The 10,000-nt window shown below is 41.0% G+C and overlaps 1 protein-coding gene across 1 annotated transcript in view; it reads left to right on the top strand.

Moving 5' to 3' along the window:
* Window positions 1–10,000, top strand: part of LOC125295326 (rasGAP-activating-like protein 1) — a 108,432-nt gene that overhangs the window by 95,907 nt on the left and 2,525 nt on the right.

Genomic DNA, 10,000 nt, shown 5'->3' on the forward strand with positions numbered 1-10,000 from the left:
GTAAATACTCACTTTTCTTCTACATCACTCCCACAGTTACCATACAACTCACTCACAATTAACTCGAAAAGGACCTAGGCTACTTGATTGAAGTGCGACTGCTCGATCTCAACCGTCAAGAGAACGCTGAAGTTATGAGAACACGCCTTTCTGATAAGAGAATGTAGGCTCCTATGTCTAATGCCGCAAACGAGAAAAGGTCTGCTTGTGATAGCCTATTATAGCTAAGTGGACAGAATTTAGGCTATACGTATATGCCAACATATGCTCATATTTCCTTTAACTATCAGAAAGTTTAAACAGGCCTAGACTGTGTTCGCCTAGCTTTCCCATGCAAACATTACATGTAGCCCCACGCTAACGTTACAAGTCTAGGCTACAATTAACGTTAAGACCATACACCTTGTAGCACATTGGTTTACTCTATTGCATTACTTACGTTTTAATAATTTGTCGTTGAATGTTGATGGAGGCTCATCTTTGGAAAAATCAGCTCTCTGGATAAAATTGTCAGCCGGAGCAAGAGTTCTCAGAGTTGACGACACCGACGAATCCAATCAGCAGAAAGAACCGCGATCACAACAGTAGGCTAAATCGCAACAAACTTTTTTCCCCATGTTAAATTCATTTCGGTAATCATGAATTGGTTTCTTTTATTTGATGTAGGCTAGGAGAGGAGGATGCATGTTTCACATTAGTGTCAATGTGTCAAAGCAGGCTTTGGATCAGAGGAATTGCTCAAGCTTAACATATGGCATAGGCTACAAAGCTTAATTCACGGCATACAAACAGCTTCGTGATGAAATATAACTAATATCATTTTTTATTGTCACCAGGCCTATAAGTAGGCTATTTATTGTGTAACCTACAAGTGAACGATGACACCATAGGCTACACTGTGGCGAGCAAGACCCCATTAGTCGGATAGCTAAACAATGTAACCGTGTTCAGAACGTAGGCTAGCCATATGGGCTGCAGACTTGTCTTTGGGCTTGTAATCACCCTGACACATCATGCCGCATATATGTCCTGAATAATGAGAGGCTAAGCGGATTTGATGCACTTAACTTACTCAAGACTTTCAGAAAACAATTTCGAGATGGCGTTGGCCGTTGTGCTTTTTTACAGTGTGTTAAGTGAATCTCGTGATATTATGTTGCAGAAGCGGCGCTGAAAATCCAGCGGCGGCTGCGCTGCTGTTAAATACACTGTAGGGGAAACGCTGGACACACAAATGTACAACACAGGGCTACGGAGACATTCACACACTCATTCATACATACTCATGTAATCACATATTCATTCACACACTCATTCATACATACTCATGTACTCACATATTTGTCTTTCCTGAGTCAGGTTCCTACAGACCAGAGCACCTTAAAGGACAATTCCGGCGCAAAATGAACCTAATAACACATGTGTACCGAAGTTCGACCGTTCTCTGGGATTTGTTTTCATGCTAGTCGAATGTGACCAGTTTTATTGCAAACCGCTAATTAGTGTTTAACACTAGCCTTCGTGGCACACGTACAGTAGAAAGAAATCACTATTTCTATACCACTAACAAGGCTCAAAACAGCACCACACTTACACAGTAGCATAATGACGGTCTCTACATGTAAACCGAAGCATTGAGAACTTTGTAAGTGTACAGCAGTTTATTAAAAAGAAACACATTACCGTTCACGTCCGGTTCACATATACAGGCAGGTGATGTGAACTAAAATCAAACGTAATTTGCTCAATATAGGCCTATCAGAAATAATAGCTCGATGTAACATAACTTGTCTAATGTACTTACTTAGTGGATAACTGTCCATCTGGCCCCTCTGGTATGGATCGCCTTTCTTTTCAGGACATGGAAAAAAGTTTCAACTACAGCCGGGAAATCTTCAGACTAGTGAAAAATAATTTGCAGATCTTGTTGACTTTTAGCAAAACTGCAGTTAAACACATATTAATGCAGTTAAACACATTTTGGCATGTATATGTGATATATTTGGCAGAATGTATGTATATATGTGATTTATGGCAACATATCAAAAATATAGAAAATGATGTATGTGATTTATGGCATGTATATGTGATTTATGACATGTATATGTAATTTATGGCATGTATGTATGTGATTTATGTATGTATATATGTGATTTATGGCATGTATGTATGTGATTTATGTATGTATATATGTGATTTATGGCATGTATGTATATATGTGATTTATGGCATGTATGTATGTGATTTATGTATGTATATATGTGATTTATGGCATGTATGTATATATGCGATTTATGGCATGGCATGTGTATGTAATTTATGGCATGTACAGTGGGTCCCGTTAAGTTTGGACGGGTTCCTTCAGGAATCACGATCCCCATTTTCTCAGCAGAAATGGCACAAACTGCAGTTGACACAAACAACCACAAGGTGTCACTTTGGAGTTCTGCCACTACTATTTTTGATGCGACTTGACTTACTGCTTCCATGATGCAGTTTCCAAGTCAGTAGAACAATCAGAGAAAGCTGAGCCATTACCAAACATATATGATAATACAATAGCGTGAGTTTATATATCTTATACCCTATTTGTCACGGTTACTTATAGATTTGATAGTGTAACGATAAGCGCATAAGAGCATAAGAGACTTTCAGCGGGGGCACGGAAACTTAATTTGATCACGGTAGTTTAAGCTTACACTTGACAAAACATTCTAATATGAAAATGTAGATGCAATTGTTGTAAGATGGTGCAGCTCCTTTAAGAAAGCACCGTGCAAAAAAAGTAGACGTGCTGGAGCGAAGTCATATTCAAAATGCAAAAATAACACCGCAGATAAAACCAATTATCCTCATTCATTGCAACCGCAACATGCCTGCTTGCCGACGTTTAAACAAAAAAAGATATCAAAGCACCTTTTTGCGTTTTGAATGTAACACGAAAAAATGTTTAAACAGCTGGACAAATGATTTAGCTAATTGATTATAGCCTGTACACCAGCAATTGTTGAACATTTGGAAAAGATCGCTCAGCTGTTGCCACAGTCACAGGCAATGTAGAAACAACATGAGAGCAGTACACACTTCCCGAATGTGGATGTTACACTGTCATAATCTACCACCAGCCTTTTGGCAAGTTGAAAAATAGATGACTTCTGTGAAATCTCTGCTTTAAAGCAAGACCTAAATGAGAGGAGTTGTGTTGGGAATGTCGGTGCAATGTCCTATAATGGTCTGACAAACGTACTGCCTTTTCAAGCAGTTCATCATCCCCTGCGAGTTGAAGGATCATAGGACGTAAAGACTCAAACACATAACAAGTTTCCCGCATGCTTGCACATTTTGGGAGAGCTGACTGATTATGATGTCCAGAGTTGCATTAAATACCTGCACTTTGAAGTATCTCTGCATCGGTTAAGCGTTCATCTTCCGATAGTTCGTCAAAGTGACACTTCACTCTCCGTGCTCTAACATTTTCAAATGTACTCTGAACCCCCATTTATTTGCGAGTGTCTGCGCTGTAGCCTTGGCCTGGTCAAAGGCACGCAGGTAGTCAGAAAGGACCGGTATAGAATTTTCCAGCAATTGCATTGCGGGGGTAGTGACGGAGGTCACAGGCCCTGGTGCGACTGCACTTGCTGCACCTACTAGGCCTAGTTAACGCCACCGCGTGGAGCGCTATGTGTCTACTGTAAATCATTCATGTGTGAAAGTCATTAGGCTGGAAGCGATAATGTGTCTAAGCTCATTAGTCTACTTTCAATAGGCCTACTGTACAGCCTGAGAGGGGGAACATAACCTATAGCCTAGGCTACTGTAGAGTAGGCCTATAGGCTACTGTAGGCTAAACAATCAGTTGTGAAAGTCTGCAGCGAAAGTTTCATAATGGAAGCTTAACGTGTCTATTGAGCTCATTAGCCTACTTTCAATAGGCCTACTGTACAGCCTGAGAGGGGAACATAGCCTCACTGTAGAGTAAACAATCAGTTTACTTAGTTACATTTGTTTAGTTAAATCCAGTTTTCTACTCTATCTCCATGATATGCTTAGCCTATAGAAAGGCTAAGTCGGGAAAGTGCTTCAGAGAAAACGTATTTATGAAAAATAATGAACAGTCTACATTCTTCATTCTACAGTCTAAATTTAAAGCACGTTGAATCCTGGGAAGATCTGCGTGTTGTGCGGAGGAATTCGTTGATCTTATTGATGCAGTCCTTCAGTTCACTCCTCCCCATAGCAGGGAACTTTCGTTGTAGTGTTATAGGCTATGCATTTTTCCGACACTTGGCTGCAAGCTCCTCCCCCACCCCTTCTTTCACAAGCAGTGCAGCTTTCTGAAGCGGTGCCTTTTGAAGCTAATGTAACAAATACCACCAATATTGTTGTGTGGCAATAAAAGTATCCAGGGTTTTGCGCAAGCAGCCTAAATATATAAATAAATTAAGGACATACAATCCTTAACGTCAAAAGCTTAACGTAGCTTAATGTCCCCAAACAACAAGTCGCTTTTATCGCTCATTATAAAGAAAGTTTAATATCACCAAACGTCAAGAGGGTTGAGTCTGATTGACACTAAAATCATTGAGCATCATTCACACATTGTATTCTGCACAGTCTCTACACGTGGAGCGCTAATGTGTCTAGGCCTAGCCTACTGTAAATCATTCAAAATGTGTGAAAGTCATTAGGCTGGAAGCGTGTCTACTGTCAGTGACTAATGCGAGAAGCGGGTTCTGTGTTGTAGGCTATGCATTTTTCCGACACTTGGCTGCAAGCTCCCTCCCCACCCCCTACTTTCACAAGCAGTGCAGCTTTCTGAAGCGGTGCCTTTTGAAGCTAATGTAACAAATACCACCAATATTGTTGTGTGGCAATAAAAGTATCCAGGGTTTGTGCAAGTAGCCTAAATAGGCCTATATAAATAAATTAAGGACATACAATCCTTAAAGCTTAACGTAGCCTACATGTAGATTAATGTCCCAAAACGTCAACAAGTCGTTTTATGGGCTCATTATATATGGATTTCTATGAAGCGTCCACAAAAAACATCGTCGTAAGAACCAAGAGGCAGAAAGCACCATAGAACAGCATAGAGCAATGCAAGAGCAAAAGAATAAAATGAGTTTTGTGCTGACAACTGCACCAATTCGAAATCAACGATGGTTAGAGAATGTTAAATATGTTCAATATCCCAAACGGAATGCATGTCTTCGCCAAAAATGACAAAATAATGTTATGTTATGTTAATAATGCAAATGAACGGCACACTTTGAAATATAGTCGAAATGAGATGTTATCATCATTGAGACAACAGGGGTATACAATAAAATCCGATTGTAGCTTACAGCAGCCGAACTATTTAGGTTAAGTTTATAACGTTGTGGACGGCCACCAAGCCGTCTTCTGCCCCACGGCTGCGGCACAGTCTTGAGTGACGGATTCGTTTTCCTTTGTCATATGAATGCTGTCATTTTGTTAACATTACTGTTAAGGAGATGCTGTAGGCAAATGCTATATTTCAACCTCGTTAGTGTCAGAACTATTCACAAGGTTGCTGGGCAGCATTTTTATGTTCTGTTAGCAAGTTTAACTTCTCATGACTACCGACAAAGTAGCCTACTGCCAGCTGACTAAGCTCTCATTTTAAAACATTACTGAGAGACAGGCACTATACAATCAAGAAATCTTGCCACTGAATCCAAAACTATGTTTAACATTATGTACAAAGCTTAGGCTACAGTGGATTAGCATGTTGCAGGGGCTGCTAAAAACAGAGAAACGACTGAAAACTTCGGCCAATCACAGCCCTTGCTGTCGAATGCGCGCCGTCCGTTCGACCGTTGAACGCCAAAGCGGACTATGCTGCCCCCAAGCGGCTGCAGTTGTATTTTACATGTCACCCAGCTGCGCGTGAATCACCATGATCGTGGAATGAAGTGTCAATTTTAACGGGGACCCTCTGTGCGTATATATGTGATTTATGGCATGTATGTATATATGTGATTTATGGCATGTATGTATATATGTGATTTAGGGCATGTATGTATGTATGTGATGCATAATGGACAAGTCTGATGAAGAGCCGAAGGGCTCGAAAACGTCATGTGTGTTGGGGATTGAACTCAAATCAACGTAAAAAACTAAGAGCATGTGTGCGGACCTTCTCTGTTACGATGCATAATTGGCAACAAGTGAACACAAATAAAGCACAGATGTCATTAATTAAACATAATCTTAATGTCGATCACACTTGTTTCAAATTAGGGACTGTTCGTTATGTATCTAAGGGGCTACCGGAGGAGTTTTGGGAGCGTTAGTCAAAAAAGACGTGACCCTCCCTCGCCAGCAAGAAATTTTTCTATGACCCTCCAAAGTGAACCTCCCCTTCAATTTATTGATGCCTTCTGTACTGGGTCAATTTGGGAGCTTGTATGCTTCCACTCTTCCCTTAAAATGCCTTGAAAAGGCTGTCGTTTGCACAATTTCCGTAATTTGGATATGCTGGCGTGACCATCTGAGGAAGCTGGTCATGCTGGTTTGACCAGCCTGTCGTGTGGGATACAGCTGGTGCAAGATGGTCATGCTGGTGACCAGCCTGTCAAGCTTGACATTGTTGGTGTAAGATGGTCATGCTGGTTTGACCAACATAAGCTGGCACGGCCAGTTAAACCAGCAGTGTAGACCAGCAACACCAGCTAAAATAACCAGCTTGAGGTGGTACAACAAGCAAAACCAGCTGAATTACCATCGTTAGGTGGGTAAACCAGCTGAAGGTATGTTTTCGCAAGAGATTTGCTGGTCTAGCTGGTCAACCATCATAGGGTTGATACGGCCCCTTTTGTGATATAACCATTATACAGTCCCTCCACGATTTTGCGATGTTGCCATCGCAACGATTAATGCAAATTTAACCAATCTCCGCAAATTCTGGGTGACCTTGCAATTTTGTCCAAACACTGCAACGTTTCCGCAAATTTGACCAATCATTGTAGTTTCCCCGTGACATTTCACCTACCACAACAGTCCCTCACACAGAATATTGAGCCAGATGCCACACTCACTTCTTCAGACACCAGAGACCGCCCTATAACGTGTTCGTTCCTCTGCAGTTTTACATCTGGAGAAGTCCTTGTTAGCTCATGTGATGTTTGCTTGTAATCTGTGTAGTACTTACCAAAATCATAGAAATTATTGCATGATACTTATCTCTTCTATGATCCAAGAAAGATTTCCTTCAAGTTATTTTTTAACATTTACAGTGCCAGGAAAAAAAAAACTGTAAAATGTGAACCCATGCTAACCACGGGTGAACCCATTTTTCTTTGTGAATGCTAACCACCTCCTTCCTATGTTAAGTTCCCATAGAGGCAGTTTACACACCCCTATGTTAAGTTCCCATAGAGGCAGTTTACACACCCTATGTTAAATAGGATTTTTTATTTTTAACCCTCTAGGTGCCACGGGTCGAAGTTTACTCAACAAGATGCGGTACTGAATAAAGCGGCTGATTTAGTCAAATGGGGTGTCATATTTAGTTTGACCTCCACTAGATGGCAGACATGTCATCGTCATCCCCGAAAAAAAAAAGGTCATGCTTTAAACAAAAACCTTCGAGCTACAGCGCATTGAATCAGTACGTGTAATATCGGAGCTTGTGTAGCGTGTGAGCCACTTTATCAGAGCGATATTGTCAGCGTCAGCAAGTATTTGCATTAGATTATCGCCTAATGGCATCAAAAAAAGTTTACCGAAATGAAGTGTTGGGTCTTCTATTCAGCGGACCCTGATTCTGAAGGGAATATCTGCCTTCAGAAAATGGCGGTGATTCGTTTAGTAAGGCTTCAGATCGTCCCTGCTTTGCAATGATGCAGCTGGACAAAGTGAGAGTTTAATCGTTGAATCGTTTGCCCAATGTCAGTGGTGGGAATAATGTTTCGCGGGTCGGAGTGTTCATCGGGAAGTTAGCAGGCGTGTTAGTGGTGTGGCTTAACGAGGCTGGAGGTAATGTCCATGTAGCTAGCTTCTGACCGTGTGCCTCTCCCGCAAGCGGCGACAACAGTAATGGTGGAGCCTTTGTCTAATGCCACTGGGTATGTTAGGCGTGGTCGAAGTGCTCATAGGACAGTTAGGGGGGAGGCGTAGAGGCAGCAGGGAGTCGCAATGAGAATGACAGTAGGCCTAGTCCGAAGGCTCGAAAATTCTCTCCCACTCGGCGAGGAGGCAGATCTGGCCATGCTGCTTTCGCAACAGGAGCAGAGGTGGTGACATCGGGCAGGGGGAGCCATTAGGCCATGCATAGTCTATCACAAGATGATGGGAATGCCGGCCCTGTATGGATAGGGATAGAGAGTCATTATCTCTACAGCAAAAGGCCTGCTACATAAAAAAAATACAATATGACGCCATAATATGCAAATTAGATATAAACATTTAATCCCTACATAAACTTTGGGTCATCCTTAATATTTCTCTAATTTACAGAAAGTCTTTATCTCTTATCACTTTTAAGATATAGCCTTTTGAAATGAAGATGTCAGAATCGAACGTTAAAAAAAAACGCCTAAAGGGTTAAAGGCCAGTTATTCCCTTGGCCATTGGAATTAAAATAGCCCCACATCATCACATACCCTTCACCACACCTAGAGATTGGCATAGTGTGTATTTCAGATAGCCCCACATCATCACATACCCTTCACCACACCTAGAGATTGGCATAGTGTGTAAAATAGCCCCACATCATCACATACCCTTCACCACACCTAGAGATTGGCATAGTGTGTAAAATAGCCCCACATCATCACATACCCTTCACCACACCTAGAGATTAGCATAGTGTGTATTTCAGATAGCCCACATCATCACATACCCTTCACCACACCTAGAGATTGGCATAGTGTGTAAAATAGCCCCACATCATCACATACCCTTCACCACACCTAGAGATTGGCATAGTGTGTATTTCAGATAGCCTATTAGCTGGTTTGATTTGGATTGAGAGATGATCTTATGATCTTACCAAAGGCCAGGGGAACTTTATCAGGATTCATAGTATCCTGGATCCATGAAATAATTTTGATTTAAGCACTTTGATTTTTTCTAATCTTTACTTTTCTTATTAATGTTAAGATAATTGTGATTGATCAGTGTGATTATGGTCTTACTACTCTTAAAAAAAAAAAAAAATCATCATAACTAATATCACAATTTTTCACTTCCTCCCACAATTTTCTTTGCAACAAATGCCTACAAAATCCTGGAGGGACTTATTGTATGTCATGGCCTATGGCCTTTGATTATTTCAGAATCCCAGGTAGCATTAAAAGCCTAGTAAAAGCATCCTTTCTGGATATTCAATTATGTTTTACTACAGCTGAGTACACCACAGGGTTGCAGGGAGGACAACGGCTTTCACGACATGACAACCTTGACGTCAACTGTTCCATGCACCAGTTAAATAGCATAATCTGCAATGGGCCAGAATGAAGGTGAAGCCAAGTAAGTCTTCGGGGCTGTATTTGGACACGGCGCATGGCATAAAAAAACTTTTCCAATTCGAGTATTTTGCGCGTTTATTTTTTAAACAATCATCCACCATGCTGTGTGTCAATGACGAGTTGTTCATATACTTTATTTTGGTCAGCAATCCTTCCATTCATGAAGACACCAGGCAGTTAATTAGAATAAAGATATTCACGAAAACTGCATGATGAGGTTATTCAATCAGCAAATTGGTAATGACGGTTAAAATGATTAGGGGAGGCAAAGAGACATAGGAGCATATAATGGATATAACGCTCCTCTGCAGGATAAATGTTGTTTTATTCAGTCATTTGCAATATTGGGTAAGTGTTGCTTTTTCTAACTATGTTTTCGGTGGTAACCCATTGTCAGTCAATAGTGAAAGTAACTGGGGTCTGAGGGGGTGGGCATGAGTTCAAATAATAAACGAGTGCAAACCCTAGGTTTTTGCATGGGAATGTAAGGCTTCTGCAGGATGACA

Source organism: Alosa alosa, chromosome 5, assembly GCF_017589495.1.
Source record: "Alosa alosa isolate M-15738 ecotype Scorff River chromosome 5, AALO_Geno_1.1, whole genome shotgun sequence".
Taxonomy (NCBI): domain Eukaryota; kingdom Metazoa; phylum Chordata; class Actinopteri; order Clupeiformes; family Clupeidae; genus Alosa; species Alosa alosa.